The sequence below is a fragment of the Oncorhynchus mykiss genome, chromosome 1 (assembly GCF_013265735.2).
Source record: "Oncorhynchus mykiss isolate Arlee chromosome 1, USDA_OmykA_1.1, whole genome shotgun sequence".
NCBI classification, from domain to species: Eukaryota; Metazoa; Chordata; class Actinopteri; order Salmoniformes; family Salmonidae; genus Oncorhynchus; species Oncorhynchus mykiss.
This window is the reverse complement of record NC_048565.1, coordinates 44,652,152-44,663,632: the sequence shown is the minus strand read 5'-3', so window position 1 is coordinate 44,663,632 and position 11,481 is coordinate 44,652,152.

Here is an 11,481-nt window from a genome sequence, read left to right as displayed (position 1 = left end):
CTCTTCTGAAGTAAAATCTTGTACCCCCAGGTACATCTCTGCAGCTGACACCACAAAATCTATTTGTGACTTATGCCTCGATCACACCAACAGATTATTGCGTTTTGGTACACCCGAAGTACATTGATTTCTAATGGAACTCTGCGTTTTCCTTGCAGCATTGTGTTGCAGAGGCAGTTGCAGTGCGTTCTGTGTGTTGTGCATACCTTGTATTTATCGAACATATGCATCAAACTGTATGCGTAGACAGCTTGACAGAAATGGCAGCAGAAGGTAAATGTGGAACTTTTGTTGCACACAAAGATGATGCTGCGTACCATTTTGTACAATGTGATCAGTGTGATCAAGCCGTTACATCCATCTCTGCGGCATAGTTGGTAACCATTTCTATGAACACTAAGAAGCTAACCTTACTGAAACATATCACTTATTGGCCTATCCCTCTGTTCTAGCACAGACCTAATATTCACAGGGTTCCTCTCAGAATCTCTTACCCTTGAACCTCCCTCTACTTTCTTCACTGCCTCAGCGGAATCTTCTGCTCTACTCTGACCCTGGCCACCTCAACCTGCCTCTCTGACCCTGGCCACCTCACCCTGCCTCTCTGACCCTGGCCACCTCAACCTGCCTCTATGACCCTGGCCAACTACACCTGCCTCTCTGACCCTGGCCACCTCAACCTGCCTCTCTCTCAGTTGACACACACAACTTTTCCTACCGAAACTTAACATTATTCTGTCCCATGTCCTCTTGCCCACTTCCCAAATCTTGGATTCTCCCTTCTACATACTGCTGTGACATGCCCATACACATGACACCTGTAAGACTGCAGTGGATTCAGCACAAAAGCTCTAACAGCATAACTCATATATCCTAACATTACTTTATCAGGTAAATCCTCTGAATCAAGCTCAAAGAACAGACTCTGTTTCACCACGCTCCCAACTGGACCTGCGTCGCACCAAACGGTGGGAGTCACAAACACCAGGAATCTGCAACTTAAATTGCTCCACCTCCACACTTAACGCCACCCCAGTAATCACTTCTTTCAATGGTGCCCTGTACCTAAGCGCATAGTAAGATACTTTCCCCAAGTTGCGTTGCACGGTGTGCCTGTTCCCTCTGATCTGAAGAAACACAAACAAACATCACAAGTCCACTTTGGGTTACCTTCACCGACTCAACAGCACCCACCCTCTTTTCCACCTAACCTGAAACCACCCATGGATCAGACAAAAGGCCTGGTTCCACCCTCTAGAAAAATCTCACTCCCACTGGGCTAAACATATCTTTATCATAACCATGTCCATCAATGCAAGGCTTTCCAACACCAATCTTCCTCAACATACCCTCTCCCTTGTTATTGCTAGCTTCAACAGATTCAAACCTATCCTCTGCCTCCCTCAGTCTTTTCAACCTTCTCTTTCTTTCCCTCCAATCCTCCTCCCTTAACCAATTACCAGATTCCTTTTAAAAATATGTAATTCATTTTTTTAATAAAATAAAATGTATTTAGAAATCCCTTCTTACATCAGCTGATATCTCAACGTGCTGTACAAAAACCCAGCCTAAAACCCCAAACAGCAAGCAATGCAGGTGTAAAAGCACGGTGGCTCGGAAAAACTCCCTAAAACCCTTTTTAGCCTCCTCGTGATACATGCTAAGCCCTGTACTCCTTCCACTTCAAACTCAAGCCATCCCACCATAGATGTGCATGGCATGCTTCCACATGAGCACCAGCAGAGAGGAAGGGGAAGAGAGAGGCCCAACTGGTGGATAATCTGTCTCCCTCCAGTAAGTGGCGTTTTTTTCCCGCTCACCAAGTGAGGATTTTTTTTATGGAGGTCAATGAGTGTAATGGCTTATTTGCTGTGTGGCTTCATTGATCGAATATAAGTTTCTAAATGCTTAAATTGTTACAAGTGTACTGATAGAAGTAGGACACGTGACACAATGGCAACTTTATATTGGAGTTGTCTCGAGATAGCTATGCATATTCATGACATAAGGCTATTAGCATAGCGTCTCTCTCCATTGACTACAGGTGGTTGACGTCAACAACCCCATCGAATATTCAACAAAATATTACAACAACGAGATGTATCCACCAATCCAAATAAAGGATAGGCGGGAGCTAGACAGCCCGCGTTGCCTCCTTGTGGACAACGACTCCCATTGTTTGGGAGAGAGACACGTACTTGTCAGTGTGTCCATTGTCTTTGGCACCAGAGAAGAAGAGGCGAAACGAGACGGATAACTGGACCCAAAATCTGTTTTCTTCAGCAGGTGTCAGTTTCACTTACCGATCTGTGGCTTTGGCTTCACACTGCAAACGCACTACCCTCCCCTGTGCGCAATAAAAAACCACACAACCTTACCCAAAGCAAAAAAACAAGTTTGACAACCCTCCCCCCAATTTTGCACAACTCCGATATAAAGTGTTTTTTCTCAAATTTGCCGGGATGTCACGTGTCCTACTTATATCAGTACACTCATAACAACATAAGCATTACGAAACTTCTATTGGATCAATGACGCCACAAGTAGCAAATAAGCCATTCCATTTTTTGTTAACCAAATTCGACACTCATTGACCTCCATACAAAACTCCTCCCTTGGTGAGCGGGAGAAACAGTGACAGGATGTTCTAGTGCTCACTGCTCTTAGAGGCTTTTATTTTCAATGTTAACAGATGCAGGACGAGTTGGCCAATAAACGTTGTACAGAAGAAAAAAACCAGGACTTTGACAAAGATATGAACAAATAAAATATATTCTCAGTGTAAACTATTCCAGCCACAACTCTTTGAATGTAACAAAACTCAGGTATGGCTCGACTCTAGCCAACCTGTTACCTGCCCAGCCTGCTCTTTTCCCAGGCAAAGGCCAACTGAGCAGCTAAGTACTCTTTCCATGAATTTCCTTACACTAGAAATGTTCCATCATGACTGCCCCAATATACATTTTTACCATCATTTACCATGGACATACCAGTCAAAAGTTTGGAAACACCTACTCATTCCAAGGTTTTTCTTAATTTTTTGCTATTTTCTACATTGTAGAATAAAAGTGAAGACATCAACACTATGAAATCACACATATGGAATCATCTAGTAATCAAAAAAGTGTTAAACATATCAAAACATATTTTATATTTGAGATTCTTCAAAGTAGAAACCATTTGCCTTGATGACAGCTTTGCACACTCTTGGCATTCTCTCAACCAGCTTCATGAGGTAGTCACCTGGAATGCATTTCAACAACAGGCGCCACCTTCCAGTTCAAGTGAGTACAGCACAAGGTGAGTCCAAAAATGTCTTATATGCTGCTGCATAAATTATGTAATATGCCAGGGAGATATGTATATTGTAGCTAAGAAAGTAATAATAAGTGTATGTTGTGTAGTAAGCTGTTAATAGCCCATGTGCCTCACCATAATAATTTGGCAACTTTCCCCCTCATAACTAAGCCTACTGTTCTGACTTGATGGTGCAAATGTAGCCTATAGCCTGTTTTAGAGAAATGTGATCATTGAATATTGTAAGAGCTTTCATTGTCTGCTTATATGTCCCCTTTATTTATGCTACGGTTCTGACGTGGTGTACAGGGAGATTACGGCCCATGTTCTGAATTTTGTTGCTGTACATTTCAAAAGTGCTGAACAAGTAGTTATATTGATTACGTCCGTCCTAGTTCGCTCATTAGTCCTGAATTCACTCCATGGTGCTGAAAAGAAAGGTCTGCTGTTGGGACAGCTTTATGTTGGTCCTAACAGTATGTGGGCAAAGTTTGTCACCGTTGTAGTGCAATGCATGTATTGTTTAGTGTTGTGTTGTGTCATGTAGTGGCTTTGCTGCCATGCATCAAACCATTTTATTTGAGTATGCCCCACCAAGATTTACATGCTAAAATCAGCACTGGTCGAGAGTAGACCCACAACTGATCCAAATCGAATGAAACATTTCAATCACAAGACTTTTGCACCGTTATTTAAATTACATTTTCACTGTAGCCGAGAATGTTCCCTAACAAAAAAATATTGCAGTTTTGAAACTGCAGTAAAAGTTCAGTAACTGTAGTCGACTGGTATTTTGGAGGCAGTTTTTTATGTATTTATTTTATTTCACCTTTATTTAACCAGGTAGGCTAGTTGAGAACAAGTTCTCATTTACAACTGCGACCTGGCCAAGATAAAGCATAGCAGTGTGAACAACACAGAGTTACACATGGAGTAAATAATAAACAAGTCAATAACACAGTAGAAAGAAAAAAAGAGTCTATATACATTGTGTGCAAAAGGCATGAGGAGGTAGGCGAATAATTACAATTTAGCAGATTAACACTGGAGTGATAAATGATCAGATGGTCATGTGCAGGTAGAGATACTGGTGTGCAAAAGAGCAGAAAAGTAAATAAATATAAACAGTATGGGGATGAGGTAGGTAAATTGGGTGGGCTATTTACCGATGGACTATGTACAGCTGCAGCGATCGGTTAGCTGCTCAGATAGCAGATGTTTGAAGTTGGTGAGGTAGATAAAAGTCTCCAACTTCAGCGATTTTTGCAATTTGTTCCAGTCACAGGCAGCAGAGAACTGGAAGGAAATGCGGCCAAATGAGGTGTTGGCTTTAGGGATGATCAGTGAGATACACCTGCTGGAGCGCGTGCTACGGGTGGGTGTTGCTATCGTGACCAGTGAACTGAGATAAGGCGGAGCTTTACCTAGCATGGACTTGTAGATGACCTGGAGCCAGTGGGTCTGGCAACGAATATGTAGCGAGGGGCAGCCGACTAGAGCATACAGGTCACAGTGGTGGGTGGTATAAGGTGCTTTAGTAACAAAACGGATGGCACTGTGATAAACTGCATCCAGTTTGCTGAGTAGAGTATTGGAAGCTATTTTGTAGATGACATCGCCGAAGTCGAGGATCGGTAGGATAGTCAGTTTTACTAGGGTACTAGGGTTTGGCGGCGTGAGTGAAGGAGGCATTGTTGTGGAATAGAAAGCCGACTCTAGATTTGATTTTAGATTGGAGATGTTTGATATGAGTCTGGAAGGACTCAGAATAACTGCATTGTATACTACACAATAACTACAGGGGGAAAAAAATGTTATTTTGGACGCAGTATTTGCAGGATTGTCATGTGTGCTCCCTCTCCGGTGTCAAGGTCACCAGGCTGCTCGTGATGACACCTGTCACCATCGTTACGCGCACCTGCGCGTCATAACTCACCTGGACTCCATCAGTTCCCTGATTACCTTCCCTATATATATATATCACTCCCTTTGGTTCCTTCCCCAGGCGTTATTGTTTCTGTGTCATGTCTGTGCGTTGTCCATGTTCCTTATTTTGTATTATGTTGTGTTTAGTTATTAAAACACTCATTCCCTAAACTTGCTTCCCGGCATTCAGTGCACATCTTTACAAGGATACTGTAGTTATACTGCACCCTCTGACTGAAATCTTTTTTTCGTAAGGGTTGTACTCACTTGAAAACAATAAAGCAATTATTCATTGCATTGTGGTAGGGTAATTGTATTGTCCCTTAACAAGATCAATAAGGGAGATTGTGTGTCTCATGTCTTCACTGTTCCTTCATGTGCAATGATGCACCTGGCCTCTCTGCTGCCTATCAGCTATTCCTATTTGTTCTTATAGGTTCATATAAAAAAAAAGCATGTAGCTTTGAATGTCTTTGTGTGGTATGATCACTAAACTCAGCAAAAAAAGAAAAGTCCTCTCACTGTCAACTGCGTTTATTTTCAGCAAATCTGTTTTTCTGCCCCTGAACAAGGCAGAATGTGTTCTTAACTGACTTGCCTAGTTAAATAAAGGTTAAATAAAAATTATATACATCTTTGCTGACCGGTAGCGACGAATTTACGGAATCTACTTGTAGAATGGCAATGCTCATCATTGGCCAACAATTTGACTTTGAGCCAATCAGAGAGCACAAACCATCACGTGGGTGAGCCAACAAAAAAAAGGAAAAAAATAGGTTATTTTCTCCATATATCTACGGATGAGCCAGTCACAGAGTTTCTAAACCCAGATACGTAACATCGCGAGACTTTCGAAAACGCTTGCCAAGCAGACCAGGCCGATGTTTGAGGTTTGAGAAATCAATGAGAGGAGTGAAATTATTCCTTAGCTGGCAATTTTCTCGAAATCGAAAGGCACAACCTATATTCGAGACAATGTCTAAAGTATTTGAACATGTTGTTATTCCAACCTCGTGATAGTGACAAACAGACACCTTTTCATTTTCGTGAAAAACAACCATATCGAATGAGTGCCTTTAATTTGACGGCTTGCACATGCGTAGTTTGGTGCGAGACGACCGTTAGACCCAATGGCATGTTTTCCGAGTTTAGCTAGACAAGGTCGCCATGACATCGCATACATCGGTGATCGGGTATTTCTATTGGAGGAGCAGTTTCTGTCTATATTCACACTACTGTCTTTGAGTCAGTCACACGTCATATGTAATGTGGGCTATGGGATGGCAGCATGCTAAGAGCACAGAGGCAATGCACACAACACCAAATACTTCCTCCAAGCTAGCTAACTACCGTAACTAATATTGACATTAGAATTACATCACAATGGATTAACTAGTTTCCACGAAACTGTTTTCTGTGTTACCTGCCGAGTTGAGATTATGAGGAGTGAATTAAATGTTTCTTCATCATCTTGCTAGGTAGTTATCTAACGTTAGCTGTGGCCATGTGGCTAGTATCAAGAAGGGTTTTCTTCAAAATAGCAACATTTACACAGATAGCTTCGAATCTAGGCCATAAGGAATATGCATTGTCAAGCGAAGCTACTTTTTTTTGGAGTGCATTTTAACAAGGCTGAGTGTCTGAGCTTTTACAGAACGCCCCAAAGTTGAATGACATTCGGAGATTGTCAAACCAAACCTTAAATACTGGGTAGATCTACAAGGTAGGGAGATATGTATTTTCTGTCTGTCGTGATTGACATAGTCTATTTATTGTGGTGTCGAAAACGCAAACCATGATATTGAAGTGCCCGAAGTCAGTGTGCTTTGTTCGGTGCATTGGCACAAAAATCTAATTAAAATCATATTTTGCAGATGTTATCGCGGGTGTAGTGAAATAGGGCGGCGCACAATTGGTCGGGTTAGGGGAGGGTTTGGCCGGGGAAGGCCGTCATTGTAAATAAAAATGTGTTCCTAACTGACTTGCCTAGTTAAATAAAAACATTAAAACGTCCTGGAGGTCAGGCAGTGTGCCCCCAGTGATGCGTTGGGCTGACTGCGCCACCCTCTGGAGAGCCCTGCGGTTGCGGACAGTGCAGTTGCCATACTATGCAATGATACAGCCCGATAAGATGCTTGCAATGGTGCATCTGTAGAATAATTTCTTCAGCCTCCTGAGAAGAAAGAGGCACTGTTGTGCCTTCTTCACCACACTGCCAGTGGCACGCCGAGGAACTTGAAGCCTTTTAACCTCTACACTGCGGCCCTGTGGATGGGTGCGTGTTCCCTTTGCTCTCTCCTGAAGTCCACGATTAGCTCAGTCATTTTGTTGACATTGAGTGAGGTTATTTTCCTGGCATCACTCCGCCAGGGCCCTCACCACTTCCCTGTAGGCTGTCTCGTTGTTGTTGGTAATCAGGTCTACCACTGTTGTGTTGTCTGCAAACGTCATGATTGAGTTGGAGATGTGCATGGCCATGCAGTCATGGGTGAACAGGCAGTACAGGAGGGGGTGAGGACACACCCTTGTGGGGCCCCTGTGTTGAGAATCAGCGTAACGGAGGTGTTGTTGCCCACTTTCACCACCTGGGGTCAGCCCGTCAGGAAGTCCAGGACCCAGTTGAACAGGGCGGGGTGCAGACCCAGGGCCCCCGAGCTTAGTGATGAATGCTGAGCTGTAGTCAATGAACAGCATTCTTACATAGGTATTCCTCTTGTCCAGATGGGATAGGGCAGTGTGCAGTGCGATGGCAATTGCATCATCCGTGGATGTGTTGGGGCGGTACGCAAATTGTAGTGGGTCTAGGGTGTCGGGGAAGGTGATCTGATCCGTAACTAGCCTTTCAAAGGACTTCATCATGATAGAAGTGCGTGCTACCGGGTGATAGTCATTTAGTTCTGTTACCATAGCTTACTTGGGTACAGGAAGAATGGTGAACATTTTCAAGCAAGTGGGAACAACATACTGGGTTAGGGAGAGATTGAATATGTCTGGAGACACTCCAGCCAGCTGGTCTGCACATGCTCTGAGGGCTCGCCTAGGGATGCCGTCTGGGCCAGCAGACTTATGAGGGTTAACACGCTTAAATGTATTACGTCGCCCATGGAGAACGAAAGCCCACAGTCCTCGTGAGCCACGGTGGCCCACGGCAGTGGCAGTGTGTTTTCCTTGAAGAGGGTGAAGAATGTGTTTAGCTTGTCTGGGAGCAAGGTGTCAATGTCTATCACGTGGCTGGTTATTCTCAGACGCAACCCAGGAACATTAAATCTAATTTTATTGGTCACATATACAGTTGAAGTCGGAAGTTTACATACGCAACCCGGGAACATTAAATCAAATTTTATTGGTCACATATACAGTTGAAGTCAGAAGTTTACATACACAAGGTTGGAGTCATTAAAAATTGTTTTTCAACCACTCCACAAATTTCTTGTTCAACTATAGTTTTGACAAGTCGGTTAGGACATCAACTTTGTGCATCACAAGTCATTTTTCCAACAATTGTTTACAGACAGATCATTTCACTTATAATTCATTGAATCACAATTCCAGTGGGTCAGAAGTTTACATACACTAAGTTGACGGTGCCTTTAAACAGCTTGGAAAATTCCAGAATATTATGTCATGGCTTTAGAATCTTCTGATAGGCTAATTGACATAATTCGAGTCAATTGGAGGTGTATCTGTGGATTTATTTCAAGGCCTAACCTCAAAATCAGTGCCTCTTTGCTTGACATCATGGGAAAATCAAAAGAAATCAGCCAAGACCTCAGAAACAAAATTGTAGACCTCCACAAGTCTGGTTCATCCTTGGGAGCAATTTCCAAACACCTGAAGGTCATCTGTAGAAACAATAGTATGCAAGTATAAACACCATGGGACCACGCAGCTGTCATACTGCTCAGGAAGGAGAGGCGTTCTGTCTCCTAGAGATTAACATACTTTGGGGAGAAAAGTGCAAATCAATCCCAGAACAACAGCAAAGGACCTTGTGAAGATGCTGGAGGAAACAGGTACAAAAGTATCTATATCCACAGTAAAACGAGTCCTATATCGACATAACCTGAAAGGCTGCTCAGCAAGGAAGAAGCCACTGCTCCAAAACCGCCATAAAAAAAGCCAGGCTACGGTTTGCAACTGCACATGGGGACAAAGATCGTACTTTTTGGAGAAATGTCCTCTGGTCTGATGAAACAAAATTAGAAAAAAAAAGAAAGTCCAGGACCTAATTGCATAGGGCGGGGTTGAGACCCATGGCCTCCAGCTTGATGATGAGCTTGGAGGATACTATGGTGTTGAATACTGAGCTGTAGTCAATGAACAGCATTCTTACATAGGTATTTCCCTTGTCCAGATGGGATAGGGCAGTGGAATGGCGATTGCATCGTCTGTGGACCTGTTGGGGCAGTATTCAAACTGAAGTGGGCCTAGGGTGGCCAGTAAGGTGGGGGTGATATGACTCTTGGCTAGTTTCTCAAAGCACTTCACGATGACAGAAGTGAGTGCTACGGGGTGGTAGTCATTAAGTTCAGTTCTTTGCCTTCTTGGGTACAGGAACAATGGTGGCCATCTTGAAGCATGTGGGGACAACAGACTGGGCTAGGGAGCGATTGAATATGACCGTAAACACATCAGCCAGCTGGTCTGTGTATGCTCTAAGGATGAGGCTAGGGATGCCGTCTGGGCCAGCAGCCTTGCGGAGGTTTACACGTTTTACTCAAATCGGCCAGGGAGAAGGAGATGGGTGCAGTCCTTGTTAGCGGGCTGCGAAGGTGGCACTGTATTATCCTCAAAGCGGGCAAATAAGGTGCATAGTTTGTCTGGAAGCGTGACGTCGGTGTCAGTGACGTAGCTGGTTTTCTTTTTCTATTCCGTGATTTCCTGTAGACCATGCCACATACGTCTCGTGTCTGAGCCGTTGAATAGCGACTCCACTTTGTCCCTGTACCGGAATTTTGCTTGATTGATTGCCTTTCAGAGGGAATAACTATGCTGTTTATATTCAGCCATATTCCCAGACCTCTTTCCATGGTTAAATGCGGTGGTTCGCGCTTTCAGTTTTGCACGAATGCCACCATCCATCCACTGTTTCTAGTTAGGGTAGGTTTTAATAGTCACAGTGGGTACAACATCTCCAATGCACTTCTTTATAAACTCACTCACGAATCAGCGTATAGATCAATGTTGTTCTCTGAGGCTGACTGGAACATATCCCAGTCCGCGTGATCAAAACAATCTTCCAATTGGTCAGACCAGCATTGAATGGTTCTAGTCACTGGTACATCCTGTTTGAGTTTCTGCCTATAAGACGGTAAGAGCAAGATGGTGTCGTGGTCGGATTTGCCGAAGGGAGGGCGGGGGAGGGCTTTGTATGCATAGCGGAAGTTAGAGTAACAGTGGTCGAGTGTATTACTTCTGCGCTTAGTGCAATCAATATGCTGATAGAATTTAGTTAGCCCTGTTCTCAAATATGCTTTGTTAAAATCCTCAGCTACAATAAATGTAGCCTCAGGACATATGGTTTCCAGTTTACATAGAGTCCAGTGAAGTTCCTTGAGGGACGTATTGGTGTCTGCTTGAGGGGGAATGTACACAGCTGTGAGGATAGCTGACGAGAATTATCTTGGGAGGTAATATGGCCGGCATTTGATTGTAAGGAATTCAGGTGAGCAGAAGGACTTGAGTTCCTGTATGTTATGATTACACCATGAGTCGTTAATCATGAAGCATATACCCCTGCCCTTCCTCTTCCCAGAGAGGTGTTTATCTCTGTCGGCGCGATGCATGGAGAAGCCTGGTGGCTGAACAGATTCCGACATAATATGCAGAGAAAGCCAAGTTTCCGCGAAACAGAGAATGTTACAATCTCTGATGTCTCTCTGGAAGGCAACCCTTGCTCGAATTTCGTCTACCTTGTTGTCAAGAGACTGGACATTGGTGAGTAGTATACTCGTGCACATCGCCCACCGCTCCCGTCTATGGAGCATGACCTTCTCCGTCTGCCCCTTCTTCAGCGCCGTTGTTTTGGGTCAGTTTCTGGGATTAGATCCATTGTCCTGGGTGGTGGTCCAAACATATCCCAGTCTGCGTGATCAAAACAATCTTGAAGCATAGATTTCCGACTGGTCAAACCAACGTTGAACAGTCCTTACCACGGGTACTTCCTGTTTAGGTTTCTGCCTATAGGAAGGGAAGAGCAGAATGGAGGCGTGATCTGATTTGCTGAAGGGAGGGCAGGGAAGGGCCTTGTAGCTGTCC